This window comes from Lithobates pipiens, unplaced genomic scaffold, assembly GCF_037356315.1.
Source record: "Lithobates pipiens isolate NorthernLeopardFrog02 unplaced genomic scaffold, aLitPip1_a1.2 Scaffold_30, whole genome shotgun sequence".
NCBI classification, from domain to species: Eukaryota; Metazoa; Chordata; class Amphibia; order Anura; family Ranidae; genus Lithobates; species Lithobates pipiens.
In genome coordinates this window covers 108,724,171-108,741,085 of record NW_027507791.1, presented here as the reverse complement: position 1 = coordinate 108,741,085, position 16,915 = coordinate 108,724,171, and the positions used below count along the sequence as shown (strand labels likewise).

The window sequence follows — 16,915 nt, the reverse complement described above, 5'->3', positions numbered from 1 at the left end:
AGTATACCATTTTTGTTATTTAGAAAAAAAAAAAAAAACACTTTAGATAACTTTAAGGCCTCCTGCACGCAGAGTTTAAAAATGGCTGTAAACACTCCTTTATGTTAGCCTATGTGGCAAAGCACACATGTTCTGTATTAGAAGAGAAGCGTATAGAGACCAAAAAGAAAAACAATATAATTTGTGAGTTTAGGAAAGGGGCTTTTGGGCAGAAAAAAAACCACTAGACGCACCTAGATGCTTTGCATGTTTAGCACTTGAGCAATCATTCAAATGGCCAGAATAAATTCATACTCTGGCCAATGGAATGAATACCCAAATGTTTGATGCCCCAAAAATAATGCTTGGGAAATATTTTTAAGCATTTTTTTGCCTGCCATTCAGGGGAGCTTAACACTCAGTGTGCAAGAGGCCTTAAAATCAGTACAGTAACTATCACCCAATTTTCTTTTTTCAAAAATCTAGCTGAGGAGCTCGCTGTACTATCTGCTAAAGCCAGATAACACTGGTCAGTGCTCACACCCGTTGGCTGACCGCGCTGATCAGATGCCGATCAGCAGAGGTTTTTCTGGGATGCCCCTTCGACAGAAGCCAGATGTTCAGCTGGCTTCTGTCAGACAGGCTGTCATACAAAATTGCATTAAACTCAAATCTAGACAAGTCAGCAGTATTTAATTTTTTTCAACATTTTACTAATCTTCTGGCCTAGGGTCCAGCACATGGTGGATTTATGGACCCTGTATTCAGAATAAGGCTTACTCATAAAGCTGTTCATTCTTATGGATTAACTTTCTCTGCCATGATCACCAATATGGGGGGGGGGTTGGCAGAGTTAGCAGTAGACAGCAGTTGAGGGGGTTATTTTTGCATCTATTGACATCAATATTGGGGGTTATTACTGCGTCCACTGACATCAATGGTGAGGATTACTAATTCACTCAGTGACAGATATGCTGGCGGTTATTATTGCACTTTATGACTCAGCCCTGGCGGTCATTGTACTCAAACTTCTTTGGTGTACATTGCAATATGTCTAGAAAAATTGCAGCAGGATTGAAATTTTGGAGTGCTGACATGCGTGCCAGCCTATTCATTTTAAATTGACTGCCTAACTGAACTCAACGAAAATGTGCTGCTATTGAATGGCCCACTGGAAGCGCACTTGAAGCTGCTCTATAAAAGTCTAGCTTAGGGAACATTTTTCAATGTGATTTCCCAATTATAATTGCAGAAAGTTGCATTTACTTTGGGAAAAGGGTATTTAAAGTGCCATGAGAGTTGATACAGATTAAAACAGCTGTAATCCATTTAATTTGTAACATCTAATGCTGGCCATACACTATATGAAAAATCGGGCGAAACCAATTTTGAGAAATGAATGTTCGGCCGCGAGTGCAAACGATGTTGCCATCATGATAAATCGTTCAGTGGACATAAACACATTTTATGTTAGTTTTTTTACATATATCTTGTGCAGACAGGTCGGACGGGAAACACATTAACCTTTCAATTCATGGTTTGTTCGACAGAAAATTTTCAAACTTGTCCATCGTTTTTCCATCTCAAAAACGTCCAAATGATTATCGATTTTGTGCCCATTAACTAGCCAAAAAAAACAGTCTAATGACCGAATTTTTTTTACAGTATATGGCCAGCATTAAAGTGGATGTAAACACGATTCATTAAATTTGACCTAGGCACATATATGCAGTGTTTCTTATGTCTCTCCAAAGCTTTAAAGTGGTTGTATACTCGATTTTTTAACTTTTACCTACAGGAAAGCCTATAATAAGGCTTACCTGTAGGTAAAAAAAAATATCTCCTAAACCTGTACGGTTTAGGAGATATTCCCCTCGGTATGCGCCGCTGACTGCAGCGGCGCATGCGCACGAGGGGATTCTCGGCCTGAAAATCCGGCAGTGGCCGGCCAGCCGGAATGAAATCTCCCGCGCGCATGCGCGGGAGTGACGATATCGCGGCTCCGGCCACTCACAGCGCCGGAGCCGCGACACCCGTCTGGATCGGGCCAGATGTCGGGGCCTCCTTCTAAGGTAAGTATTTCATAATGAGCTAGTATGCACCGCATACTAGCTCATTATGCCTTTTGCTTTGCAGGTTTAAAAAAAAAAAAATGTGCGGGTTTACTACCGCTTTAAGTCCCCTGTCTTTCTGCTGCTCTGTTTTTCTTTTATCGGCATAACTTCTGACAAGTTCTCCGACAACCAAGATAAAACCAGCCTTTAATTTGTGTCAGGGTGGGTGCTATAGATTAGCAGAGCGCTTGTCTATTCACTGCACATTCCTTCCTATGCCTATGGGTGTGTGCCTTTCCTCCAATCAGCTGTCACACAGTGTATGCCAAGACATCACTCCCAGTGCTGAACACTGAACATATCTGTGCATCATCTAAGGTGGTTCACTTCACTGGGTATATGTGAGGATTTACATCCACTTTAATCACATCTTCTACAATGTATAGCTACTGTGAAACTGCTAATTGGACTAGAACAACATCAATGCACTGTGCCCTTCCCTCCTGTAAAACTTGAACACTTACCCTTTGAGGCCCAAGTACCATAAAATCTGTAAGAACTACAGTAAAAGCTGACAGTGTTGGAGTGAATGTGCCCGTCACATCACCTGTATTTACCAGCCTCAGTGTAGGAACCTTTCTACTGGTCCAATTGGACTGGCACATAATGGAGGTAGCAACAAGACAAATCAAAGCTAAAGTTGATATATGGAGTGTACTTCTATGGTCTGAGAGGACCACTGGGTCCACTGTGAAAGCACTGAAAAGATGTAAAGGTGTAAACAGGCCTTTGCAGCAAGGAGCACGTAGAAGGGCGACGCATGACAAACAAAACCAAAGAAAACTCCCAGCTCAACTTACCGACCAGCCTGCAACCAACCGAATTACCCTGTCTAACAGTATGCATTAAAAAAAAAAACAGGGGTTTAGTATTCAAGACCCCTGTGCTTTTTGCTCTACTCGTTTCATCATGGAGATTTCCTTTCTTTTTATCTACCAGAGACAAAGCAGGAAGTAAATTAAGATTTCTTCAGAGAGTGGATATACCCTAAGCTGGCCACACAGACTTTTTTCCTATTCTATTGCTTTTATTTTGTTCCTCTTAGGGATTCCTCTAGCCAATCTACACAGCACGGATAGACAAACCTCTAGCTGGCACTATCGATTTTTGACAGCTGGTCCCCCATAAAAGTAGTTGCGTCCGATTGGATGGAGATGTTCAGCCAACAATTTTACAACTTAAAGACATTAGGCGGGAAGGTGTCAACCCGCCATGCACAGTGTATGGCCAAGCTTTTGGCTGGGTTCACACCATCACCACATCTGGCTCACAGCAGGGCTCCAGTGTTTCCTGGTTCACCATTTCAGGTCTGTGTTCAGCCCGAATTATGGATCAAAAGACGCATTTTTGTGCAAAACGCACCAGACCTGCTACGGATATGTGCGAACTGGCTTCATAGAGAGCCGGTCAATATCTCCTGCTATTGTGAATTGGATGCCTGTAAGCTCAGCCTAAGATGGCGACTATTAGAACAGGTTTCCCTATTGGAAGATTTCCACTAACCATCAGTGCAGCCCAGTGCAGCCTATCAGTGCCCATCAATTCCATCTGTGCCCACCAATGCTGCTTATCAATGTCCATCAATGCAGCCCATACATTTCCATCAGTGTCACTTCAACAGTGCCCACTGGTGCAGCTTATCAGTGTCAATCAGTGCCACCTCATCAGTGCAGCCCATCAGTTTCCGTCTGTGCCCACCAGTGCAGCCCATCAGTGCTACCTCATTAGTGCCCACCAGTAACCATAAGTTTCCACCAGTGCCACCTCAGCACAGTCTATTAGTGTCCATCAATGCCACCTCATCAGTGTAGCCTAATGGTGTATATCAATGCCTACCAGTGCATGCTCATAAGTGTCCATCAGTGCAGCCTATCAGTGCAGCATATCATTGCCCATCACTATTCATCAATGCAGCCTCGTCAGAGAATCCACACAGGTTGGGGAGAAGCAGAAGAACCTACCTGCCAGCCAGCCAGCTCGCTGCACATACAATTAGTGCTCCCACTGCAAACCCCTACACTTGAAGCCTCTGCTTTCTCCCGACCATACATCGGGGCAGGGACTGAGTCAGAGGCACTCCAGGCCTCGTTGCCTCCCCTGCTCCTTGTGGACTACTACGGCTGGCTGCCTCCACTAACTACAGACCCCCACCTTAGTACAGCACTCCTATCAGTATACACCCTCAGTGCAGACCCCCCCCCCCCCTCCCATCCCATAGCGATCCCCTGCACATAACCATCTATGTTACAATACAGTGTGCAGACCCCAGAACGGCATGACACTGCACGCTGCAGGGAGAGTGACTCAGGCAGTCCGTCCTATTGCCGTCCCTCTTAAATGATCGCCTGGGTCCCATCTGATCTAAAGTTAACTATTTTCTGTCCAGAAGATTTACCCCCTTCATGACCAGGCCATTTTATTGCTTTGTGGCACTGCGCTACTTTAGTTGACAATTGCGCAACACGGTACACAAATGACATTTATATAATTTCCCCCCACAAATAGAGCTTTTTGGTGGTATTTGATCACCACTGGGTATTATGTTTTTGAGCAATGAACAAAAAAAAAAAAAAAGAAAAAAAAAAAAAAGAAGACTGAAATCAGTACCCATAAGATTCCATCAGTGCCACCAGCGCACAGTTGTGCTCATAAGTTTACATACTCTGGCAGAATTTATGCTTTCTTGGCCATATTTCAGAGAATATAATATGAATGATAACACAAAACCTTGTTTTACTCATGGTTAGCGTTTGGCTTAAGCCATTATCAATCAACTGTGTTTACTCTTTTTAAATCATAATGACAACCGAAACTAGCCAAATTACCCTGATCAAAAGTTTACATACCCCAGTTCTTAATACTGTGTATTGCCCCCTTTAACATCAATGACAGCTTGAAGTCTTGTTTTATTTTTGGATGAGGCCCTTTATCTTCTCGGATAGTAAAGCTGCCCACTCCTAGCAAAAAGGCTCCAGTTCCTGTAAATTCTTGGGCTGTCTTGCATGAACTGCACGTTTGAGATCTCCCCAGAGTGGCTCAATGATAATACATACTGAATTCATACTGCACACTGACATACTGCACACTGACATACTGCATTCATCTTGCCATCAATTTTGACCAAACTTCCTGTGCCTTTGTAGCTCACACATCTCCAAAAGATCAGCGATCCACCTCCATTTTTCACAGTAGGAATGGTGTACTTTTCATCATAGGCCTTGTTGGCTCCTCTCGAAATGTTGCATTTATGGTTGTGGGCAAAAAGTTTTGGTCTCATCACTCCAAATGACTGTGCCAGAAGATTTGAGGCTTGTCTCTGTGCAGTTTGGCGTATTGTAAATGGGATACTTTGTGGCATTTGCGTAGTAATGGCTTTCTTCGGGTGACTCAAGCATGCCGCCCATCTTTCTTCAAGTGCCTCCTTATTGTGCATCTTGAAACAGCCACACTGCATGTTTTCTGAGAGTCCTGTATTTCACCGGAAGTTATTTGTGGGTTTTCTTTGCACTCTGAAAAACTTTCTTGGTAGTTGTGGCTGAAATTTTAGTGGGTCTACCTGACCGTGGTTTGGTTTCAACAGAACCCCTCATTTTCCACTTCTTGATTTGAGTTTGAACACTGCTGATTGGCATTCTCAATTCCTTGGATATCTTTTTATATCCCTTTCCTGTTTTATACAGTTCAACTATCCTTTTCCGCTGATCCTTTGACAATTGTTTTGCTTTCCCCGTGGCTCAGAATCCAGAAAAATCAGTGCAGCACTAAATGAAAGATGCAAGGGTCTGTCAGGAGTCCAGAAACTCATTGACCTTTTATACACACACCAATTAATTACATGCAAACAGATCACAGGTGAGGATGGTTATTTTTAATAGCCATTTTCCCCGTTTGCGCTGAGAGGCAATCTGGATAAGTTTACCTCTAATGACTGCCTTAGGAGCAGCCCAAAGCATTTCAGGAGAGATTCCCTCTATCATTCGACTCAAATAATTTTTTGTTCTTTAGCTAGAATTGTGGATTGTATTGGGTCATTCAAAAAGGCCTCATTGAAGTGCCAGCAGAAAGGTCCAATAGGGGCATGAGGCCTCATAATATACAGTACATCAAGACCACAGCATGGTCAGACAGGGAAAAAACTGATCCAAGACTTAGAAATAGATAGAATGGCCATGGCGGATAGGAAGATGTGGTCTATCCTGGAATAGGATTAATGAGGGGCTGAGAAGCGAGTGTTATCTTTTGTTGTGGGGTTGAATTCCCTCCAAATGTCTACCATACCTGGAGAGTGGAGAAGCTTAGTTAGATGGGTACTGTGTTACAGAGTAGGCGTGAATGTCCGTCACCCGATTTATCAAGGATCTGGTCTAGAGCTACAGTCACGTCTCCCTCATCTCTTCATCACAGATGAGAAGAAATAAACTTGCCCACAATTCAGGGCATAGTAGGATACAAAGGTGAAGATTGAACCAGCAATGGTTCATATGAGAAGAAGAAACCTACCCTCAGGATACTTAATTTCTTTTGCTAGGGAAAGGGAAGTGTACCAGGAGAAAAAAAAAAAAAAGAAAATATTCACCCCTTTAGTTTTCTCCTCCGCGTTAGCTAGATAAAACTGGTGACTAAAAGGGATTATATTGTTTACGGAAGTGTGTCTCTTGTAGGAAGAGAACGTCTAGATATTGGGAATTGTAGGCCTGAAAAAAAGTTTATATGTTGTTTCATTGGGGAGTGTAGGCCCAGTACATTATGGGAGGCTACACGTATCCGGTGGGCATCATGGATCGGAGAAAAAATAAAGCTCATCACATAGAGACTTACGACCTGGAAGAAGGCTGTACCTGAAGCACTTATTAACAAGACCACCTGGGAAGCAGGTAACAGGTAGATAGCATCTGGGTTTCCTCGGAGTCTGAAAACAAAAGATGGAGGAGCATGAAATCTGCTCTGGCCTAGGCACCACTTAATAAAGAGTCCCTGGAGGAGAACAACCCTCAGGAAGTAAAGTGCCCAAATGAGCAAACAATGGCACCTATTGGAAATAGTCCATCCGTGTGAAATAAAACCCGTCTACAGGTTATAACCAGATGTTGTTCTTGGCTGAATGGGACCAAACAGAGCCATAAATAGAAAGGGGCAATTACTAGGTTAATCTGTGAGGAAGGACCTGGGGTGAAAAAGGAACCCAGGTTCTCCCTGACAGGATGTGCCATAGTAACCAGAAAACAGTAATACTATAAAGTACAAATACGGACAGTATCTCACAAAAGCGAGTACAACCCGCACATTTTTGTAAATATTTTATTATATCTTTTCATGTGACAACACTGAAGAAATGATGCTTTGCTACAATGTAAAATAGTGAGTGTGCAGATTGTATAACAGTGTAAATTTGCTGGCCCCTCAAAATATCTTGATACAGCCATTAATGTCTAAACCGACGCAAAGGTATGAATGGGGAGCAAGTATTAAATTTGGTGTCATCGCTCTCACTCTCATACTGGTCACTAGAAGTTCAACATGGCACCTCATGGCAAAGAACTCTGAGGATCTGAAAAAATTAATTGTTGCTCTACATAAAGATGGCCTAGGCTATAAGAAAATTGCCAAGACCCTGAAACTGAACTTCAACATGATGGCCAAGACCATACAACAGTTTAACAGGACAGGTTCCACTCAGAACAGGCCTCGCCCTGGTCAACCGAAGAAGTTGAGTGCACATGCTTAGCGTCATATCCAGAAGTTGTATTTGGGGAAATAGACGTATGAGTGCTGCTAGCATTGCTGCAGAGGTTGAAGGGGTGGGGGGGTCAGCCTGTCAGTGCTCAGACCATACGCCGCACACTGCATCAAATTGGTCTGCATGGCTGTCATCCCGGAAGGAAGCATCTTCTAAAGATGATGCACAAGAAAGCCTGCACACAGTTTGCTGAAGACAAGCAGACTAAGGACATGGATTACTGGAACCAAGTCTTGTGGTCTGATGAGAACAAGATAAAATTACTTGGTTCAGATGATGTCAAGTGTGCGTGGTGGAAACCAGGGAAGGAGTACAAAGACAAGTGTGTCTTGCCTACAGTCAAGAATGATGGTGGGAGTGTCTTGGTCTGGGGCTGCATGAGTACAGCCAGGACTGGGGAGCTACAGTTCGAGGAAACCACGAATGCCAACATGTACTGTGACATACTGAAACACAGCATGATTCCCTCACTTCGGAGACTGTAGTATTCGCACATAACCCCAAATAGAGGTCGACCGATATGGGTTTTTCTCTGGCCGATGCCGATATTTAGAAATCATGGCGGCCGATAGCCGATATAGGATGCCGATTTTTTTGGGCCGATATGTTAGGCCGATTTTATTTTATTTATTTATTTATTTTTAATCCCCCTTGATCTAACACACCTTTCCCACTGGGGCGTTTTAAGGCGCTTTTGGGCTAAAAATAGCGCCTGTAAAGTGCCTGTAAAATGGCTCCCCTGCAGTCTGTGTGAAAGACAGAGTGCTTTCACACTGAGGCGATGCACTGGCAGGATCTTAAAAAAAAAAGTCCTGCAAGCAGCACGTTTGGAGTGGTGTATACCGCTCCTCCACCACTCCTGCCCATTGATATGAATGGGCACCACTGCCGAAGCGCATGCAATGCGATTTGGCAGCGGTGCTTCATGGGCGCATTTAACCTCTTCCTTGGCCGCTAGCTGGGTTATATGTGCCCCACTAGCAGCCAAATAGCACCGCTAAAATGATGGTAAAGAGCCGCTAAAACTTGCGTTTTACCATCAACGCCTGCCCGCTCCAGTGTGAAAGCGGCCTTCATACGTGATGCATAAAATTTCCTACACTTAAACATTTATTAAACAAAACAAACCTCCAATCAGTTTACTTGTATGTATGATTTAGATAAAAAAAAAAATATTATATATATATATATATAATAAAAACAGGTAGTCAAAACTTTTGGACAAAAAAAAAAAAATGGGCTAACTTTACTGTTTTTATTTTATTTTTATTTTTTAAATGGTGTATTTTTTTCCCAAAAAAATGCATTTGAAAGACCTCTGTGCAAATGCCGTGTGACATAAAATATTGCAACAACCGCTATTTTATTCCCTAGGATCTCTGCTAAAAAATTATATATAATTTTTGGGGGGTCTAAGTGATTTTCTGGGAGAAAATACAGGATTTTTTACTTGTAAGCAACAAGTGTCAGAAAAGATTTAGTCTTTAAATGGTTAAACTGAGAACTTCTACACACTGAGATGATTTCATTCATTCAAGTGTAAACATTGTATCTTTCTGTTCTTTTCTTGGCAGCCTGCCCAGAGTGGAGGAAAGGGTTGCTATGACGACTCAGTCAACTTAGACCATTCTATACAGAAGTCATTTCAAAGTCCCGCTGTAGTTCATGTAGCTTTTTATCAGCACAATTCGGCCGATGCCGATTATTTAAAAAACGGCAAATATCGGCCGATATATCGGCCGGCCGATATATCGGTCGACCTCTAACCCCAAACACACCTCCAAGATGACACTGCCTTGCTAAAGAAGGTGAGGGTAAAGGTGATGGACTGGCCAAGCATGTCTCCAGACCTAAACCCTATTGAGCATCTGTGGGGCATCCTCAAACGAAAGGTGGAGGGGCACAAAGTCTCTAACATCCACCAGCTCTGTGATGTCATCATGGAGGAGTGGAAAAGGACTCCAGTGGCAACCTGTGAAGCTCTGGTGAACTCCATGACCAAGAGAGTTAAAGCAGTGCTGGAAAATAATGGTGGCCCCAGAAAATATTGAAGCTTTGGGCCCAATTTGGACATTTTCACTTAGGGTTGTACTCACTTTTGTTGCCAGTGAGTTTAGACATTAACGGCTGTGTGTTGAGTTATTTTGAGGGGACAGCAAATTCACACTGTTATACAAGCTGTACACTCACTACTTTACATTGTAGCAAAGTGTCATTTCTTCAGTGTTGTCACATGAAAAGATATAATAAAATATTTACAAAAATGTGGTGGAGGGGTACTCACCTTTTGTGAGATAATGTATATAAACACACACGTATGGGGAAGGTAAGGAATTGTTCAGCAGCCCTAGAAGGGTATTATGAAAATACCAAACCAACAGTTATAATTACGTAGAAAATGGAATTTTAGGATACATGTGAGCAAGGCGTAGCATCAAGGACGTCAGGAGTCTTCAGGCTTCTTGGTTTGCCGTTTTTGCCACACTGGAGTGATAGGGCTCGATGGAGGACAACGTTTTGACGATCCTGGGATCTTGTTTGAGGTAAAAGATGGAGGGACCTGTGAGATGAGACCTAAGTGCAGGAGTTGACGTTCCCCATCTTGAATTGTAGAGAAACCATATGTTTTGTTCCAGTAAATGAAGCTTAGCTTGAAGGGAAAAGGCCACCAATATTTGATAGACCTCTGCGAACAAGATAAGTGGTAGTGGTTTGAGAGAGCAGCGTCTATGAATAGTGGTAGGGGATAAGTCGAACACCTGGACTGGGTGACCCTGGATTGTAACTTAGTCTCCCTCCCTAGATCTCTGCATAATGTCCGCTATAATAGTGCGATTTCACAAAAATGTCGCTGGGGAGACCATCAGAGTGGGATGGTTGCAATGCTCAGTGAGCTCTATCCAATTCCAGATGATGGTCTGGTATATTCCAAATCTGGTCCTTGATTAAGGAGAGTACTTCCATATGAGCATCTTTAAAGGATTGGAGATGACCTTTGATTCTAAAGTTATATCGCCTGGACCCGCTTTACAGGTCATCAATTTTCCCAAGAGCAGAGTCTAACTGATCCTGCAGATCCTGTATTCTCGCTGTATTTTAGTTAGGCCCGGCTATCGTGTGCTCTGTTTTTTGTTCAATGGCCTCTATTCTGGCTCCCAGATAGTGTAGGCCAGCCTGGATAGTAGTGGGAATTTGCATGGCTCTTTGTGCCAGGCCCCTTAGAAAATGTGGTCATGAGTGTTGAAAGATCAATGGGATTAAATGCTGGCGCTTGCCCAACAGACAGAGGGGGGGGGGGGTTCTGTCCATGTCCCCCATAGGGGTTAATAACAGTTCATCTAATGTTCTCTCTATGAGAGATTCAGTTGATGCTGGTATGGGGAGGGGGAACTGGTTGTACTCACTGCGGGGGTTCCCATCATGGTCGCTATTGTGTGGAGAGGACTCAGTGCCAGCGTCCATATACTCTCCCTCTGCATTATGCAGCATGCTGGGTGCCATCTCTGGGGTCCGGGGATTGGCCTCTAGATAGCGGGATAAGTCCCTCCTGCCATCCCCTTTGGTCATGAATCAGGTCCCGGGTCTTCCAGCCAACAATGTTGAGCAGGATCACTTCCACTGATTGCTGCAGAGTGGGGCGGATGGTCAGAGCGGGATAAAGTTTTGGGATCAGGTGGCCATCTCCGAGGGCTACGCACTACACAGAAATTTTTATTTATTTTGTTTATACTAGTAAAGGTGGCAATCAGTGACTTATAGCAGGACTGATAGTATAGCGAGCAATCTGACACTGACACTTTGTGGGAACCAGTGACACCAATACACTGATCAGTGCTATATATATATATATATATGCAGTTACTGTACTAATGACACTGGCTGGAAAGGGGTTTACATCTAGGGCGGTCAATGGGTTAAATGTGTGCATAACAATGCTTGGTGCGTTTACTCTGAGATGCTTTTACTAAAGGGATGTGCTGGTTTTTATTTCCTGCTTTGTGGGAAAACAAAAACCTGCATATCCCTACTGACAGGACAGCGCTTTGTATTGTTTACATAGACAGAGCTCTGTCCTGCCTTCCTCCTCACCGATCAGTGGGGCCAGCGGGTTATACATTGGCCAACACCCTCTAATCGGCATTTGCTGTGACTAATCACAGCCAGCGTGTGCACACCCCTACCCAGAAGTCCTGAATCAAGTACTAGGTATGCGATCTGGCACAGGAGAGCTGGTATGCCACCTTAAAGCGGGAGTCCACCGGGACTCCGCGTTTTTTTTTTTTTTTTTAAAAGCCAGCAGCTACAAATACTGCAGCTGCTGACTTTTAAATAGTGACACTTACCTGTCCAGCGCGCCCGCGATGTCGGCACCCGAAGCCGATCGCTCGCTCGGCTGCCGGGTCCCGCCGCCATCTTGGGTATGGGAATCAGGAAATGGAGCCTTTCGGCTTCATTTCCCGGTTCCCTACTGCGCATGCGCGAGCCGCGCGGCGCAATCCGGACGGTCCCCGCTGCCTCTGGGAGCTGTGTGTTTCCCAGCAGGCAGCGGGGCACTTGCTGAAGGGGGCGGGGCATTGCGGAACGGGGGCGTAACCTACGCTCGTTCCGCAGACAGCTAGCCCGGAAGTGGGTGCAGTTACCTGGATTATCCAGGTAACTGCACCCCCCTCCCCCCTGAAAGGTGCCGATTGTGGCGCCGGAGGGGGGGGAGGGATCAGATGAGCGGAGGTCCATTTTAGGGTGGACCTCCGCTTTAATGTGAGGTGGTCGATACGCGGTTAATATGCCTGCTAATAAAGATTCTAAAGGAAAAGGTTAAAGCGGTTTTAAAAGCTCAAGATTTTTTTTACTGTAATGCATTCTATGATTAAAGGTTAAAAAAAGCTGGATGCAGACCCCCACTTACACTTACCTGAGCGCTATCTTGATCTAGAAAGGTGCACAAGAACAGCAACTCTTCCAGGTTTTTCTCTCCTCAGAGATGAGCAGGGGTGGGGCCAAGTCAAGCTGTGTGTGTGTGAATGGATACACAAAGCGTGGCTCAGGAGCGACCCTGGAGTGCCCCCATAGCAAAAGGATTGGGTCCTGTGTAGGATAGCCTACAGGGGACCCAACAAAAAAAGAGGATTGAGGCTGCTCTGTGCAAAGAGAAGGCAAGTATAAAAGGTTGGTTTCTTTAAAAAAAAAAAAAAAAAAGTCTTTCATTTAGAATCACTTTAACCTTTCCTGTTCTTTGCCCAAGGGTGTTAAGTGTTGTTTTTCCATAAAGCCTGTTTTTATCCATGTGTACCATTTACTCAATCTCATCAGAGCAGATTTCAGAGAATGTGAAGGCCTATAGCCACAAACACCCCCGTGACAGTTAATGAAATGTATGGGGTTGTAGAAATTTACATTCCTGTAACTGGAAATTTAAAGGATAAGTGTAGATTTGTAATAAAATGCAAGATAAAATGTTACGATATATCTTATATAAAAAGAGAAGTTCTACCCAGCCCATATGTGCTCTGCTCGGCGATAAAAAGTGTGAATTTACTAACGAATATAGGGGCTGCAGAAAACATGCACCTCCAATTGCAATTCGTTAAAAAAATAAATGTAAGTTGACCTCTTTGGACAAACTGTGAGCAGCCTTTTAGAATCATGGAAAGGGATGGTAATACAACTAGTTTTACAAGTATATATAATTCATATATATATAATAATGTCAGATTACCCTCATGTGTGGAAGATGGCAGAAAATGGATATAAACATTTATATAGGTAGGGCCATTGATGACAGCTATCAGAGGGCTTCAATCATTGCTTGTGCATATTAGGAAACCGGTGTACTAAATATTACCAATCAATTTTTGTATTTAAAAATTACCACATCTTACTAAATCACACTCCCGTGTACCACAAACCATCAATTATGATCTAAATGGCAAGCTTAACTGGTCTGTTGTGCTTCTATTGCATAAAAAAGTGAACAGCACACCAAGTACGTGCAGCCTAGCACTCAGTTGCCAATAAGGCCTTGCAAAGCAATGAAGAATAAACTAATGGCTTAAAAGATACACTATGTGCACCCTAGATCTTTGTATCCAAGTTAAACCATGTGCACAGTTGTATACATTGGCAACACTGAATAAAAACAAGGCAGCGCAAAACATTTTATTTTCCGTATCGTAAATGTTCAACTAAAGTTAATCACTCTTATTCTAACAAAGTCAACTTACTAAGAATCTGGAGAGCAGATGAAACTGATGGCTGATATGTCTTATAGCATATTTTTTCTTTTTTAAAAAAAAAAAAAAAAAAAAAAAAAAAAAAAAAAGACTTAATGCATCATATTTTCCTCAACAATGTTTTGTAGTCATACAGCAATTTTATTTGTGTGCAGGCTGGAAACAAAAAGAAAAGCTATGTAACGTGGCATGGGTCATTAAATGGTAATTCTGCGGGCCCTTCTCATCATCATCAAATTGCCCTCAATTAATAATGTCTATCTGGCACTTGGCAAGAGACTAAACAACTTGCATCTGGTCGGAATTAAGACAAGTAACCATTTTTTGTTCAGAAACATAGCAACCAATTCTTCAGGACAGGTTTGGTTTGAGAGAAAGACGCCCGCATACAATAAGTCAGATACCAATGAGCCAAGGGTTTCACATAACACAAAGCAATCCAGCCAAACATTTTAGGGTCACCAAAAAAAAAAAAAAGCCATGAAAATTGAGTGTTTCCTTTCAAAAGCATTGTGCTCTTGAACAGAGTGCACTACTGGCAGCATAAAAAGAATTGCCTCTTGCCTAATGCAGGATGATTAATGTTAAGTAAATCTGAGCAGTAAGACTATGTATTCCATTCATTCTTTTAAATATAAAACACAATGACAAACATGACATGCAAAGGATGGAGTTTAGGCCATGGATGTTTTTTAGATGAAACTTATTAATACACTAAAATCTGTTTGTGGGTAATTTGCCCTGTATTTCATCCACTTTCAATCCATCACTTCTTACTTTGTTTAGATGAAGAAATGTAAGAAAACTGAGGCATGCATTGGAAAAAGATGGATATGCCAGTGAAATTGGCAAATAAAATGAAGACTGCATTTTGGATGGAAAAGGCAGTTAAAAATCCAAGCCCATCAGTTCTGTGGATAGATCTGTTGGCACTGTACCAAACATTTGCAGTTCCCTGACCAAAATAAGTTACTTTTTTTGTTTTTAAATAAAAATGCTATTGGAAATTGTATTCGGTTGACTAGGTAGACTCGGTTTTAGAGCACAGATGTTTTAGATAGTTTCACAGAACTTACTGAATCAACTATTTGATGCCTAGAATAAGTAGGCAAGTTAGAAGTTGGTAGGAAGGTCAAACAATTGATCAGGGTAACATACCAGGGCTCCAAACAGTTGTAGGGATGACAACGCACTGTCCCTGTCTACCTATTGTTTTCACACTGTCATGTCAGATGTGCTTCGGATGGAGACAATTGGTGGGTTCAAAGCATATTATGTGACATGACCCACTGTGGTCACCAGGGGGATGCCTGCCCTAAATAATGCAAAGAGCTACAGGAGATCATAAAAACGGGAGTTTATCACTTATTTATTCTACACATTGCTTTTGGAAACTAAATTTAAAGCGGTATTAAACCCAAAAGAAAACATTTATAGTCAGTCTTCACTTGGAAATACGATAATCCTAACTACCAAGACCTGAGGTGTGCCTTGGCCTAACTGGTCAGAAAGCCTAAAAGAGGGCAAAAAGACACGAAGGTAGGAGTGAATATGAAAGCTTGCTGAAGGGCAGGTAACAGCCATCAGTCCAGTAAAATAGCAAACGCCCAGATGGCTTCAGTATAAAGTTCCGGTATTTATCTGCTACAACAAGAGGATCTAAGAAAAGGGGGATAAAGGGCTGTCCAGAGGAGCTGCTGCGAAATGATTGCAGAGAAGGTCAAACACTTCAATCAGACACCAGTTACTGTAGTACTGTAAATTCTCACAAACCCCTGGCCTGTCTAAATATTATAGTTATTGGGAAGTTGTACAGCGTAGTGAAAAGGGAACTGCCTTGAGTACTAAACTAGGACCTGTGTCAAAAGGGGAAGGAGACAATAAATCTGAAACTCCATGGAAAACCTGGCCAGTACCTGGTAGGGGTGACAAATGAGATCATCCATGACTTCTCTGACTACCTCTCAATATGGCTTTGAGAGGGTGAGCCGCAAAAATGGATGGATTGTCAGGTGTTTGCAGGGGCAAGAAGTGCTGATGGTGTTGGTGGATAAGGCCAATTCACTGTGGCAATAAGCAGCGAAAGCCAGAGTCTTGAACTTGAAAAATTAAATCTTCCAACCCTTGGTAAAAGCTTTCAGAGTATTCTGGATAAGAACCATTAGCCTGACCGATCACCTGTGACCAGAATGTGACTAAACCATGAAAAGCAGGAAGAAAGAACAGGCTTGCCCACCAACTCTGCTACTGGAGGCTGTAAGAAATTGGTGAGATACCACTGATGAACTCTCCCAAGAAATTAAACTTGAACGTTGAGCCTGGCCATGTCAACCTACACATGAAGTACATGATGAGAAGGGACCTTGCTCTACATTGGCTGTGGGCATACCATCTGCAAAGAAAACACTGAGTTCCCTGACCAACAGGTCACCATGTGACTGTTGCTGCCAGTATTGGGTAAATAACGAACAATGCGAAAGAATGTGCAAACGAAAAACTTCCAAAGGCCAACCACTCACATCTGAAGATGGTCGTAAAACCAACTGAGCTAGCAACGTCTGAAACACTCGAGACCTGCTCGTTGGTTGTGGAATGAGCATGGAGATGCCATTCCAGTCACAGGAACTGGTCCCATATAAAGAAGTCGGGTCATGCCTCTGCTTGTAACCTGACAACCAAGTCAGGGTCCTGAAGGAGGGCCAATAACCTGGAACAAAAGCTCTATCCTGAGAAAAAGTTCTCATGACATGATTCATCATTCCAAAAATTACTAAGTCCCCTTTTGAACAGACTGGGGATCGGACAAAAAGATGAATGCCTGACGTACAGTGCCTTGCAAAAGTATTGGCATTTTT

The 16,915-nt window shown here is 42.9% G+C and overlaps 1 protein-coding gene across 4 annotated transcripts in view; it reads right to left on the bottom strand.

Moving 5' to 3' along the window:
- The window catches only part of FMN1 (formin 1), a 549,096-nt gene that overhangs the window by 246,514 nt on the left and 285,667 nt on the right, over nt 1–16,915 (bottom strand). The gene's annotated exons all lie outside the window — the stretch shown is intronic.